This window comes from Contarinia nasturtii, unplaced genomic scaffold (genome assembly GCF_009176525.2).
Source record: "Contarinia nasturtii isolate CC-2019 unplaced genomic scaffold, AAFC_CNas_1.1 Cnas_scaffold_1037, whole genome shotgun sequence".
Lineage (NCBI taxonomy): Eukaryota > Metazoa > Arthropoda > Insecta > Diptera > Cecidomyiidae > Contarinia > Contarinia nasturtii.
In genome coordinates, this window is record NW_022198383.1 from 1,924,648 (window position 1) to 1,940,393 (window position 15,746).

Below are 15,746 nucleotides of genomic sequence, written 5' to 3' on the forward strand. Positions count from 1 at the left end.
GATTCGTTTTTTTTAAGTTAAATCTTGTGACCTCTTTCTTAATGACAATAAAATCATTGCCAAAAAAGCAAATAAAACTATAGAAAACTGTAACTAGTGTGCAAACATTGGTATAAAATAAAAAAATGTGAAAAAAGAAGAACATTTCACATCAAAAATAAACGCCGACCGAATCTTTTCGATTGATAACTTATGTGTGGGTTTTATTGTTTCATATTTCGCGAATAATCTTCGTCTTGATGTTTTGTATCATTTTGTGCATGATACAAACCACGTACACTTGCCGAACAGAAAGAATATCTAAAGCGTGTCAAGTGATGGAAAAAAAAAATTCAACGACAGGTTTTTATCTCGAGAATTTTTTTTTGTATCTCACTGAAATCCAGAAGCATTTTTCTAAGTGTGTGTATTTGAATAAAATGTCACAGAGTAAATGTTGATTTTTTTCGGGTTTTAAATCTCCATTTTAATCGGTTAGCCGCGTCATGTTATTTAAATAAGTGTGTACACAAAATATTCATTAAATTCGTATGACAACCACATTTTGCGACCTGATAATGAAAAAGTACACTACTATTGTTTAATGCGATTTAAATTTTGCAAACCGAAAAATCGGAAATAATTGAAATCATTATGTACAGTGTACATTGTTGGCAGAGGAAAAAGAGCCACGAAATAATTGTGTGACGAAAAATGTGGTGACACTCGAAAATTGAGCCAAAAGCCCATTGAACCATTTCGAATGAACCCGAGCGAAGGTACAGAACAAAAAATATATGGTTTTTAATGCCAAACAAACAATCACCGCATTAGTTGTTGTGTTTTAATTGATAGCGATGAAAAATTCGCACATTTCAATAATGGCTTAAATATTGTTTCGCGTGCGCGACAAAGAATTGATGTAATTTTGAGGAAAATAGACTGTATAATTGGAAGCTTTGTTATGGACGTCATCGACACCGTTAAAAGAACAACAAAAAAGGAAACTGAATTGTCACAATATTTTATATTAACAATAAATCAGCTGTAAATTATTCACAGCGTTCCGAAACAAATACCAATATTAAAATGACCAAAAGTGAACCGAGTTTTTTGCGACTCATCAAAATTCCAACAATTTGAATGTACAAAACAATGTGAAGTAAGTTTGAAATGATATTGCGCAACGTGATGAGCCGAAAAGAACTCAGTGACACACACAATTGAATACATATTTTAATAAGCATTTTTATTTCCGATTTCTCACCTATAAAACTGACTTCTCTCACCTCTATCAAACACACGAATCTCGCGATATTTACGTCAAGCACATTTCGTATCCTCGTGATCAAACCATCAAAACCAAACACTGTATAATATTAACACAAACACATCGTATCAACTTTGTCACCGACATCGAATGGAAATCTTCAAAAAAGACTAACATTTCAGAGTACCCGCGAAATCATTAAAACCATTTTTATTCATTTTCGTCATCATTTTGCAATTGCCTTTTTTTTATTGTAGAACGAACGATACGAAAACAATCGTACTAAAACCAAAATAAAGTGAAGTGACTGTGAGTGTATGAGAAAGAAAATAAAAATAAAAATCGTGGTGTCGGTAAACAACAGGCTCAGAAGTAAAAAATTAATATAAAAAGTCGAACAAATGAACGCTAGCATTCATTGTATAAATGACATCCATTTTAATAAATAAAAAAAATACAGTCATTCGAAATATTGTATAGCAATATACATATTCATACACACCGACCAATTGGCTTCGCTTACAGAGAAATGAGAACGAACACACAATATGATGAACAGAGCTTCGTAGTTGAATAAGAAATATATATTATATCAGAATTTAATTTATTTTTGGCAAATGAACAAAAATGCGAACAGCGAGCACAATATAAAGTGTGTTCGCCCAGACTCTCAACTCTTTTCATAATAGACAACCATCGTCGCATCCATCTGAAAACATATTGTCTCTGTCCGTTTAAAAAAAAATGTTTTTGCTCGTAACAAAAACGACACGAAACAAACGACCAACGGACGATTATGGACACGAAACGAAGAGAAGGAGTAAATGTTGAACGAAGTACATGATTAGACAATATTATATTGTCATATTTCATGTGGTTGAAAGACCGAGCATCTCGATCTGAACGAAAAAACGAGGAAAGAAAGAAGCCTCTCCAATCCAATATCGCATGAATTACATACATAAAATTTACATGAGAAAAATTTTTGCTGTCACATATATTTTGCGCGCGTGTGTGCCACTTTTGACAGTCCAATTTTCTCAAAGTGTAGAGCAACGGAAAAAGAAGCCCCATTGTTCGATCGAAACGACTATAACATCTGCTATACATATATACTGATGGGCTTGAGTGCACACATTAGTGCAAAAATCGTATCTATTTTCCATTTTTTATTCAATGCATTTATTGCTGGATAATCTGGCAAATATTTCAGGCATTTTATGACTCTACCAAAAAAACGCACGTTCTGTTTACAACACTAAATACGACTACAATTCCTGTCTAATCAATGTGAGTCACGTAACGGGTAACATAATGAGACCTAATGCATGAGTGTGTATCACAAAGCAACGAATGCAAAAAAACAATTTCAGACTGTGACTAAAGCTCGACATTATTTTTTTTTGGCACACAAATATTTGCATGTTCAAAGAAAAGGGGAAAAATGTGACACATGATCTGCCTGAAGCACATGCTCACTTTGGCTAATTAGACGAGATGTTTCGAAAGGAATCATCGTGGGATGATACACGTTTGCCTTCGTTATTTTGGTTTGATTTAATTCACTTAAACACTTAACGAATTCGCTGATTACATTGAATCTTTCGATTGTTGACTTTATCATCAGTTACACCATAGTTCCGGGTTAGCGCCACAGATTTGAGTTTCATTGAACGAAAATTCAACGAATTTTATAGTCAAGGAAACGTTATCATTGTTATAAATCGTATCTTAATTCGTTTTTCAATGCCTTCTCTCTCTCTGACTCTGATCCCACTGTCTATCTCGCTCTCTTTCACTTTCTTTATCTATTTTTGAAAAATATCTAACTGTGACAGTTGATGATAAACGACCAATTTAAATCGTTAAATCATGTTTAAAAACTCTCTTGTTTGAATAAGTAAACGTCGCAACGAAAATGCAATGGAGCCGAACCAAAATGTTACGCAATCCTATCACACAAAAGAGAATGCGAAAGAAAACGTCAAATGTGACGTCACTAAGTTTTAATCAAGCATACTCTGTGGATGTGGTTGTGTTTAGCTGGCGGCAATCTCACACCATGTCACAAAGACGACAGAAAAAAACAAATCATCATTTTGCATGAGATAAGTGTTCAGCAGCCGGTTTGCCTTTTTCCATTTGGATAGGTTAGTGATGTCGCGCATTACAGTCACGTGCTTATCCATCATAAATCGTCATAGACTTCGAATTGCGTATTTGACATAGTGATTTTTTGTTGCTATTTACATTGAATTTTTCACTTTATTATTTTTCAGTTAGTCGCCTTTTTGTTTGCCAATCGGATTTTCGTTTTGGAACATTATAATTAGACCGTAATTTCATTGGGTTTTATCTCGATTTTTTCTTTTTGCGATGCATTTTGAATAAGCGATAAAATGCGATGCTATTATTATAGTATATCGTTTTACGTATGCAAGCCCATAAAAATAATATGAAAATAAATGTAATTGCGTTGTGTGTGTAACCCGTGCAATTAAGCGTTATTATTTTTTGTATAAATGACTTCATACAATGAGAATGTGTGGTCGATGAACGGAACTGACAAATAAAAAAAGAATTATATCGTTCAACTTAGAGAATGCAATCAGAGACAATGCAAACACACGACGATAAAAACAAAGTATTTTATTGCAAACAAATCACGAGGGATTTAGTCATTTTTGAACATTTCGGTATTACATTTCACGACAAACATTTCACACATTTTGACTGAAAATAGAACGCGCACATGGTGTGTTGAAAACTTAAAGTCATCAATCTGTTTTAGTTTTTTACCGTATCATTCGCATGTGTGACACAACATTGGAATTTCAAATTTTGCATGTGACTATTTGTCATTCATTTCTTCTATTCAGAGCAATTCCAGAAAACGACATATTCATCACCAATTTCCTCATGTGTATCATTATCACCCCATGTCAAACGTTGACGCATTTCTATTATACCTGGACATTTTCTAAAACACTTCAATTAAATATGGTGAACAGTTGGTTTTACGTAAAAAAAAAGAATTATATTGTGTTTTTTACACCATTCTGTAATGCTAACAAAAAAAAGTTGTCACTTGACACTTTTATACTGTGTACCTTCAATTCTCAGAAATTGCCATCTGTTTATTGTATTCACAATATAAATAATAATTAAAACTTTTCATCGTCATTCACTTTGCAAACATTTAACAACTTTTTTTCTCTCTCGTCATCGTATCGTTGATTCTCTGAAACTCAATTCAATATTGAGGTGAACGAGAATTGAAAAAAAAAAAAACGAAAATTTCGGGGCAACTTTTCGATTGAACTAGCGATCGAATGTGCGTCAAATAAATGTGTGCGGCAAAAATGAAATTCGAAAAATTTATGATGATCCAGAGTAATTGTTCTTGAGTGCAACTGCAACTGATTAAAAGTCTCCAGTAAAATCACGTCATTATTTGGAATATTCCATCATTTTTTGCGTAGCGTTCCCTCACCGTTTATTTACGGTTCAGCCCGTTGAATTTGGCCGTCGGGTGTCAAGGATTTAAAATAAATCACACAAATCTGCACATCTATTTGCCTTGTACCCGGAGATTTTGTCACTTAGCCCGGAGCTCTCCGTAAATTATATATATTTATATTTATATGGTGGATGATGATAAACAAGTACCAAACTGAATGTGGCAAATGAATATTCATAACAGAATGAGATAAATACGGAAAATGAAAAGTAATTGCGGAATAAATTAAATCGCTTTTACCAATGACGTTATATAGATACATTGTGTGCTTACCGCCGAATTTCGCTATATCTCTCTACTTCTCTTTCGCATGCTGCACCATTAGATCTCGATATGCTTGCGATATTTGAATCACAATTGAAAGCGAGTAAAACATCGTTTGACAATGGTGAATATTGTGTAATTTATTTGAAAATTAAATTCTCTTGCCATTTTATGGTTGTGCCACCATTGCTCGCTTATGAATTTGATACCTCACATTTACAATTCATATACAAAAATTGAAATAGAAAAGGATGACTCAATTTAACGCATTTCGTCATTGTCTGTAACTGAAATTAAATAAAATGCCGTAATTAGATGGCTCATTTTCTAATTTTGTTGGGCGCACTCACAAAATTGCCGCGAAATGAGTCGAAAGCGATGTTCGATTCAAAATGAGCAAGCCGTCCGAGAAGTGAAGTGTTTTTAAGATGTTATTTGTTGATTGTTCTGTGTGAAGAGCGTACTTTCTACATCTCAACAGCTATATCTACTGACATTGTTGTCTCTTCATTTAGTGACACAATTCAATGAATTTCACATCTGATTATTGAGCAATCGCTTATTCAGCTGATTATAATCACAGCGTTTTTCTTCTGATTCAATTATGCCATTGTTCGAAACAGTTGGTGTTCATTCGAAAAAAAGTGTTTGCATCCAAGTCGAACACCACAACAATCCTGAAAAATTGTGCTGAATCACACATTCTTTTCCAAAAGCGAACAATTTTCATTCATTTCGAAGTAAACAAGTTCGAGCGAATAATCATTTTTTTTTAAATCTAACATCCGATTTCATTGAAATGAAATTGATTGTGATTGATTTGTCCAGTCATCTAATGAATGTTATGAAATGAATGACATTTCGAATTCGAAAATTCAGGCCAACGCATTCGGTGGAAAATATTCAGTCGATTGAAGAGAGACAGAAACCTGATTATAATTTCAAGTATATTCTTACGGTAGAATTCGCACAAACAATGACACAGGTATAAATATGTACTGTTTAGAGGTTTGCATGTTAGTATCGCACATAGATAATGTATGGCATTTAATGCTTCATTTAATATTCAATAAAAAGGAAATAACGTGTTCGATTTTTTTTATCGATGCTTGAGCGTGGGCATTTGTGGATCCGTTCCAATGTTAAGGGCATGTTTTATACCTTATTTAACATCAATAAATATTTATAAAAGCGATGCAATGCATGGTGCCGTTTCAAATATATTGTACTAACAACAACAACAAAATCATTCCGTGGGGGTACTTGACTTTTTAAAAAATCAGCGTATGTTAAATAAAAGAAGAGAAGAGAGAACAAACCCTGGTAAAAAACAAAGCATTTAACAATTCAACGAAAAGTTTTGAATTTATTTATTATTATGACTTAAATTGAAAACGGAGCGACAAGTATTGTTCACATTCTCGTGAATTTCTCTCGTTTTAATGGTTTTCAACTGAGTTTACTTGGCCTCTATTTAGTTTAATTTAATATTTAAAGAGTGATAACAAAGGATGCTCAAAATAAATATATTTGTCAAGTGAATGAGGTAATTGGATGAGTATATTTCACTATGTGGAGCATGATAGAAAAAATATGCAAATATCAACGTTCTTTTTCATTTTCTGTATCATTATCATTCCCATTCCGTCTCGTTCAGTGTTAGTTTCTTGCATTCTTCCTTCCACTTCGTGTGTGGGAGGAAGTGGACCTAGATTCTTGCTGTTTTCGGGCCATTGCAGTTTTCATTCGAAAGCGTTCAAGCGATTCTTCGGTTCGCTGTGACACTGCAATTGAAAAATGTGCGCGTTCGAGCTGAAATTTTTGGTTGTAAAAACACGAATGCTCGGTGAATATATTTTAAGCTCTAGAAAATAAATACAGAAGCTAGGCTCAATTCGGCCAAGGCCACATGAATGCCAGGCACTCACTGTTTATATATCACTATTTGAGTTCGCGCTTCTTCTCCATGGTGGTTTCTAAAATCAAAGGAAGTGAAAATAAACTAGGTAGGCTTGATGGTTTTTTTTTGTTCATCAAAAGACTTAACGACTCAAGTGTATTGCTTGACATTCAATATTCTTGGCAAACTCCACCACATTTTACACACACTCAATGCTCGCATAACTTTTATCTCACTCTCTTTCTCTGATGTGAATCGTTTGCGCGCGTGCAAATGAGAAAAAAATGTGTGTTTTAATTAAAATTATTACAAAGGGAAAATGATTCAAGTGTCGTTCGAGGCTAAATATTCATGCATCAATTTAGAAAATGGTCTGAAATATTTGTGTATGTGTGCGATGAATAGTGACGTTTTTCACAAAACTGCTGAGTTTTATTCAAAAAAAAAAAAAAAAACGGCAGCAAAATACAGAGGCATAAAATGTGTTTAGCAAAATCAAGTGTCTATTGAGAACATTTCGACCTTGGAGGTTAGCAGTTTCACTCTCAAAGCTGTTCTATAGGCCTCGTGAATGTGGAACACATCAAAAGCAATCGTATGGAATTGGGTGTCAGATAACAATCATGTTATTGAAGCGTTCACATTTCTCATATATCGACATTTAAGCTCATCAACACACAAATCCAATGAAAATGATGGATATCATTCGGAAGTTTATATTTCAATACCAAAATCTATGCGGAGAATTTCTGATTTTACAGTACAAACACACATATTTTCGTTTTTATGTTTTGTGATTAAGCCCAAGAAATTGTTGTGTATTTACACTCAGCTGGAGTCAAATATGGAATTTGTGTTCGGGTTATTGGTTTTTTACTATGACAACGAGAAATGCAAGAAATGCGTATGTGAATATATGTTGGGCTTAAATCATTCACGGGATGAGAACATTTCAACCCCAAATCAATTGTGTGGTTGTCGAGCTAAACCAACAATAATGATTGTGTCAATGTCAGTTTAAATGAGAGAGAGAGAGAGAGAGAGAGAGTGAAATCCACAACCAAAAATCATCTATTAGAGACGAATTATTCGATTTTTCAAGTGCCATACACACGTTTTATTCTGTACTCTTTCGCCTCTCAACTCAACTTAGGAAAACAGAAGAAAAGCAGGATTTCACTTCGAATTATTTTCGTCTGTTGTTATCATTTTTTGCCATGTTCAAGGTTATTTAACGTTGAAATTTTTTTTGGCTCTACCCTTGTGTGTTGGTTGCAGAATAAAACGCACACATTACAAAAGAGCATGTTCAATTTGAACGAGTATAGTCGGTTTGATGTTCTTTTGCTGTAGGGAGTTTTATTATTTAAATTTCTGTTCGGTTAAAATGTACTTCGAACATAAATTAATTTGGAACATCAAGCATCTTCAGAAAAGACACAGTAAAAGAGAAGGAGAGAGAGTGAGAAGAAAAATAGGTGTCGTCAAAGTTTTTGGCATTTTATTTATTTACCAACAAGAAAGCAATTAAACCGATTCTCGAAATGAGTTTCTGATGTTAAACTTTACAACTGGTTGAAATGTTTGTTCGAGCATTCGAATTACATATACTCCATTTGAACAAATGGATAATGCTGACCCAATGCGGTTTCTGCGGGAACAAGAACAAACAGTCTAAAAAGTCAATAAAATCTAATGCGTTAACCATTTAATGGCAATCAACTCTCACAGTGTGGCTGCGCTCTAGATGTATGTGATATCGTTAGATGCACGTTTCGTGATTTGATTTACGCCCACTCGTCCCAGCATTGTTTATAAGCACAATGAATTGACATGGGGCCCATTTATGAGCTATTACACGTTAGATTTGCAGTGGCTCGACTCCTTAAAGTTTTCTAAGCACTCTTTTAGTCGAAAGTGGACTTGCTACTGATTAGAAAATTTCCATTTTGTAGAAAAAAAAAGAATGAAAATTATATAAAATGACAGTTCAAACGAATAATAATTTTAATGAAAAACAAAATGTTGAAAGCATTCTTTGTTCTCAAAATTTGCAATTTCTTTCTTTTGCTTTATTTATTCTTGAAAGCAATTATTATTTGTAATACATAATTTGTGCACATATATGTAATAAACCAGACATACTTTTGTATAAATTCCACAACAACAAAAAAATTGTGATAAAACAGAAGTTCCAATGCGTAAATAAATGTATTTTTTGAAAGAATTTCAATTTGGAAGAAATTAGCATTTTTAATGGTGAAAATCGTTCAATTTTGTGATCCGTTACCCTGCAGGCGTTTCAGGAAGAAAAAAAAACGAACAATCTAAGAAACAACGACACACAAGAGAGATATGAAACTGGAAGTTTGGTGGAATAATAAGGCGCGCGCAAACGAAACAAAGACATTGAAATTTTGTGTATTCATAAGAATATTTCTTCTTCGAAGTTGGCGCTCAAGGGATTCATGGTAGTAATATTTCATCCATGAAAATGACATATATTTTTCTTGTCTCTTGCTGCTTTCGTTGATTTTGAAAAAATATGCACATTAGCAATTCAATGCAATTTGATGATGAGAAACTTATTTTGGTAAATGTGATGCGATTTTTCTTCTTCTTTTTTCGTTCGACATCTGCTGCTGTAGCTTACTTTTGTTTCGTTGACGAGAAAATTATATGCGATTTTGTGTGGAGCAAAAAAAAAGTTGGCATACGGCGCACAGAATTTATGTCTTCTTATTTGTTTGAATATTTAACGAAAAAACGTCTCTTATGTAGAGCTTTATTGCAAAAGATCCAATCTCGGCATGTTATTTGGTTGCGCTCAATAATTCAGCGATGTTCAATTGTGACGACGGTGCAGAGAAGTGGCAAGAGATGTTGATATAAATATTGTTCCGTTTATGATTTTTCATTAATGCATGCACCCTTCTCAACAGTGGTTTAAATGTTCAAATTTATGTTGATTTTACGATGAAAAGGGCAAAAACCAGCTGTTTTATTTTGTGAATGGAAAGCTCCGAATATTCCGAATCGTTTGTTTATCTTTGTAATTTATTTGGGTGGGTGGGTGTGCGTTTGTATTTGTTTACAATTTTTATTCTCTCGAAAAATCAATTTCATTTGAGTGGAAAATAAATTGAAATGCAATGAAAATCAATGTAGCCAGTTCTATTTTCAAATGTTGGGATTTTAAAATAATCACGAAGCGGTTACCAGATATTTGCGAAATTTCAATTATTCATAAAAAAATGAACCAAATTGAAAGGCTTTTAAAATAGTCTTTGAATTAATTTTTTGCTTTTTTCGCAGCGTTTTTTTTTCTGCACAGTAAACATCCATCTGAGGATCCTTTTTTAAATGGATTCCATTGAATCGAAAGCAAAAAAAAAAACGAAAAACCAGTCAATGTTTTCTGTATTCGCCGTGTATTTTTTTGATCATTCGCAATATACATGACATGATAAAATATTTAGTTTGGCAGTAAACAAAGTCGATTTGCATAAATATTTGAACAATGGACAGACCGCCATTCATTGCATTCTCTCTTTATCCACATACGTCATACATACACGTCGAAGAGAGAAAATACTTTGAAACAAAAGAACGCATGGAATTCCCATTACAAGCATGAAAAAAAAAACTTTTCCAAAGCCAAAGTGAATGGCAGCTACCGCTGGTGTTGTTCGATGTTAGAAACTTGCACATACGTTCAATGACTTAATCATACAAATTGGCAATGGAGAGTCATGTTATCTACTATTTGTAATGTATATGAATAATTTAGAATATTTGTGGTATGAATCCCATTTGTTTTATGCAAAGTTCTCTTTCGATGCGATTCATATTCCGTCTGGTCACTTCTTGGCTTCACTTACATCATGGCACGATGAGATACGCAAAACATATTCAAGCTTATTAAAAGTTCAACAAATGCACGTGCCATAGACATCCTTCTGTGTGCACATATTCATGAATCGCCGAAGAAAAGGTGATGAATAAATTCATACGTATTCAATTTGAATGGCAAATGGCTATGTATCACATGCAAATTGAATGTTATAAATAAACAAAATCTCTTTAAGTTTTTTTTCCTCTCTTCATAAAACCACAGATGGATTTACTTGAGCCAGATAAAATAAATAAATTGAAGCAAAAACAGACAATAAAAAAAAATCTCAATTAGCCAAGTATTGAAACTAGGCTTCGAATATTTCTTAAACATGGATTTATTCTATCGCTTACGTCAATCGGTTGGCATGCTCTGCTTTGGATCATGTCATTTCATTATTTTGCAATCAATTTTTCTAAATGGAGTAAATGAGCAATATCGTTTCGAGTTGATTCGTTGAGTGGGATTGCGTAGATTGGATTCGATCAACATCGTCGAATGGGTCACAAAAAACCCCATGTCACGTCTCTCTCTCTTTCTCTCTCTCTCTCTCTCTCTCTCTCTCTCTCTTATGGTGATGTGTTTTGGGTGTAAGCCAAACATTTATTTGAAATCTATGTGATTTTTATCGGCATCGTTATCAGAAGCCAGTTTCCATGTACCATGATAAAATCGAGCTTATTCTCTTGTTGTGTATGCAATGTTGTTGCTGTAAAAATTGCCGTTGTATGACGTTGTTATAAAAAAACACGTTGTGTATGTCCTATGGTTTTTTTATCCATGCTGTTTGTTGCGGCAGTTCGTGTTTTATGTCGATGTTTATAGTCCCCAACACAATTCAGTGGAGATTGAGCTTCAACAATGATTTGCCTTGTTCATTGTGTATTCATTCAGATGAATATGGATAACGATCGCACGCACAATAACAAATTTGTGACCTGAAATTGCCCACATACACACACACATCCATAATCAATGCAAATGTAGTCGATGCAAAAACTTTATACTTCTATTTCCAATACTAATCCGGAGCTTCGAAGAGCGTTCTAAGCAAACTGATAGCATTCAATTTAAATGCCAATGAAAAATGAACGCCAAATAGAAAAGATGGAAGAAAATACATTTCGTTCGTGATACCTGCATTAAGTGTTCACTGTTCGTGTGTTAACGTCATCCCAGTAATCCACACAAAAGACACTTCAAACAAAAATGAAGTTTTATAAAACACGTTCGATGAATTTGCGTATTAAATTGACCAAGGCAAGATGGGAGCCCTTCCAAACGAACGAAATGCTCTTTGGCTGCATTTTCCATTGTGTGTCTAGACACTTTTTACTCTGTTGTGGTCTAGACAATTCGAATTGTGTTCTGTGTACAAATCACTTTTTTCTATCTCTTTCTGTCAAAAGTTGGCACTTCATTTACTTTTCGCTTTTTTGGCAAACGTTCTGATGATCTTGACACTTTATGAAAGAAATTTAATTGTACGGAAATACCGTTTTGTTCGCAATCTCTCATTGTCTCATTTTTTATTTTTTCCTTTCGTTACCACCTTAGCGAAATAATTGTTCAGTTGCGAATGAGTCATTTGAAATGACTAATTCATAAAACATACAAAAGACATTTCAGACATAAACATCTTTTATGCACTTAAAGTACTTGTTTACCTTGAAAATGCCATATTTTTAACTGAAACGCAACTTCAGATAAAAAAAATGTAATTCCAAACAAGAGTATTTTCCATTTGGGGGTGCACATCAAGTGAAAATTGTTTTTTTATTTCTTCTGCGACTTAAATTCAACTTTTGCATTGAACTTTGTCCGTGTGCTTTTGTTGATTTCATGCAGAGTATTTCTCAGCGCTGCTGCCATCCACAGCATATTAAAATATCTTGCTGCTATAATATATCGTCCGTCGCATGCGAATGTACGTAGCAGTTTATACCTCACAGCGAACAAGAATGCATGCATTGTTCTCTTCACGATTGTGTGACTCAATACATTCAAACGATTGTATAGAGAACAATGCATGTATTGTTGTTCGCTGTGATGTAAAAACTGCTACGTACATTCGCATGCGACGGATGACGCATTCTCAGCAAGATATTTTAATATGCTGTGGATGGCAGCAGCGCTGAGCAAAACTCTGATTTCATGTGAAGAGGTCGGGAATCTGATTAATTTTCGTAAAGGTGGGATTTGATTTGCATTTTATATGGTTCGTTGCACTTGCGCCTGTCGACTTTATTTCATATTAGTCTCTTTTATCGACGAAGCCGATTCAAACATCCGAAAACATTTAATCTCAAGCATGAATGACTTTTATAGCAGGAAAAGTCAATGGAACTGACGACTTAACGCTCATTCAAAAAAAAAACAACGCGAATCCAATCCGATCAACTTTTCTCTCTTTGCCTCTTACACTTTCCCTCATATCATTCGTGATTTGACGATTTTCGTGCACAAAAACTTAACGACACCCACCATCACAATACGTTGGAATGTCAACAAACAAAGCAAAAAGTTGAAAAATGTAGTTTATTGTTTACCTGTTTACATATTTGATTTGCTGCCAAGTTGATTGGCATTCAAAGAATCTGCTGCGAAAGATAATAACTTTTTGGGCCCGACAAAATTAATAATTGTCAATCGAATGTTTGTGGTTTGTGTTTGTCAACGATGAAGGTCATAACGCATTTAACACCCTTTTGCCAAACCACTGATTTTTGCTCGACTGATTTTGACCTACAATATTTTTACGATAAGGATGAAAGAACAGCCACAATTTAATGGATTCAACCTTCAGAGAGAGAAAAAAAACACAGTCCAATAAAAATTTTATTACCATAGGTTCTTATGTAAAATGCCGCACTTACTTCCCTTTTTAGTTGAATATTATATCGATGGCAATATTACCGCTGACACACAAGTTACGCGACAACATTAGCCCCACTCCAAATCGCTGAAAAGCGCAGCATATGCTGTGTTACAAAATATTGCGCTGATTTTATTCGCTGGCACTCATAAATCGTTGCAAAAATTGCGATTCGCAGCACAAACCAACCGTCGATTTTTTATTCGGCGGTGAAAATGGCAAAATAATTGATACTAAATTAACTTTAATGATTTCGGCTAATGTTTTTGGTAATGCAACACCCGCAACACCATTTGCAGTTATAATATCACAACATTTTTTTTTATAAAGATGCGTCATCGAAACGATACGGCGCAAATATTAAATTATATTGTATACGATCATTTTTTATGTACATTGCCGTTAGGAAATATTTACTCACCTACTGTGTTTTCAATGTGTCTCGTATTCACTTTAAATGATGTTTACGTTGCTACTGTATTGGCACGGTTAAAGAAAACATTAAACCTAATCAAATTACATAAGAAAAAAGGTTAGTGATAAAAAAATGAGTTTGCATTTATTTCATGTGTGCCGTAATTTCTGACTTTCTTATGATTTTTACCAATGACTTAAGCGATACTTTTGAATGGAAATAGATAAAACATGTTTTGAACGAAGCCATACAAACTTTGTATTTATTCAATCGAATGTCACTGTCAATGCAAATGAAATGAGTGCTCCGCAATCGATTTGAGTGTACATCGGTGACAAATAGGTGACAACAGTGTCATTTAGTTTTATCGAAACAAGAGAGGAACAGAAGAGGCGGGAAATTATAACGAGTGGGAGAAAAGGGAGATTGAGATATAAAGATAAAGAGAGAGAGAGAGAAAGGGAGAGAGAGAAACAAAAAGAGATAGAAATTCGACTCGTTTTCAATCGATTTCCCAATAAAAGCGGAAATTAAGGCAATATTACATTCCGAACATTTGCTGATTTCATGTATTTTCCATAGTTTCGAATCGTTTTTGTCTGTCGTCTCAATTTGTAGCAGCAACAACAGCCGCATCCAGCTTTGCGATTTCGGCCAGCAACAACGGAGCAACCATCGACAGATATGGTGCCTCACAATTTGATGATGGCCAGTTCTACGTGTGTGAAAGTTATGTGTGGAGATGATTCTTGTTCAGATACTGAATGTGATATAAATAATCGATGAGAATGTGTCAACCGAAAAATTCGTTTCCAACATTTGATTGGTATCTTGTTGTTCATCCGTAATTTATTGTCTATATCCAATCAACGCAGCCGGACCAAAAGAAACAACAAGAAATAAATTAAGAGCAAATATTTGAAATCAACTAAACCTATTTGTCTTCAACTTCAATTAATTCTCTTTTTTTCTGAAATTGAAAGATGATCGTAAGCGATGATCATTGTATGTCTTGGGTATTGTTTACATTATGAAGGCGAGAATGCAAATAAATAAAAAAAAGAACCAAGTAGAATGAAATAAAAAAAACGAACACTCCAGCTTGAATGTATTGAAATTGAAACAGTTGTTTTGAGAAGTCCCCAAATGAAACATCGATCCAAAAAAGAATTTTCATTAGTATCAAACTGTCTGACAATTGTTTAGTTGCACGAACTTTGGTATCGCCAGCGAATGAAAGATGAAACCTAACATTGTTAACATTATTCCAATAAATCGAAAAGTCGAAGTTGTTCTCTTCCAGCAAAACCTAGCGCAAAAGTAAGGAAGAATAAGAAAATCATTCAAAATAAATGAAATGCTGTTCGTGCAGTTTTGAACTCACACAATTTTCTTAACTACATTAAGTGCAATTTGTCTTTCTGTCTCGGTGAGACGCAATAACAACTTATTCCTTTTTTGTTCGTTCCCCATACATTTTCATTTCGATGAATGCAGCGAAGAAAACAAGCCAATCACCGTGTTACACTGTCAATTTGACACATTTACTGTTATTGCCGTAAACATGGAGAATTTGTGGTATGAATTCGCTGTAATCTTTTGGTTTTACCGAAAAATCTGTCAAAGTG

General features: G+C 34.0%; 1 protein-coding gene across 6 annotated transcripts in view; it reads left to right on the plus strand.

Moving 5' to 3' along the window:
• LOC116344200 (cAMP-specific 3',5'-cyclic phosphodiesterase) overlaps positions 1-15,746 on the plus strand; it is a 142,305-nt gene that overhangs the window by 40,728 nt on the left and 85,831 nt on the right. The window lies entirely within an intron of this gene.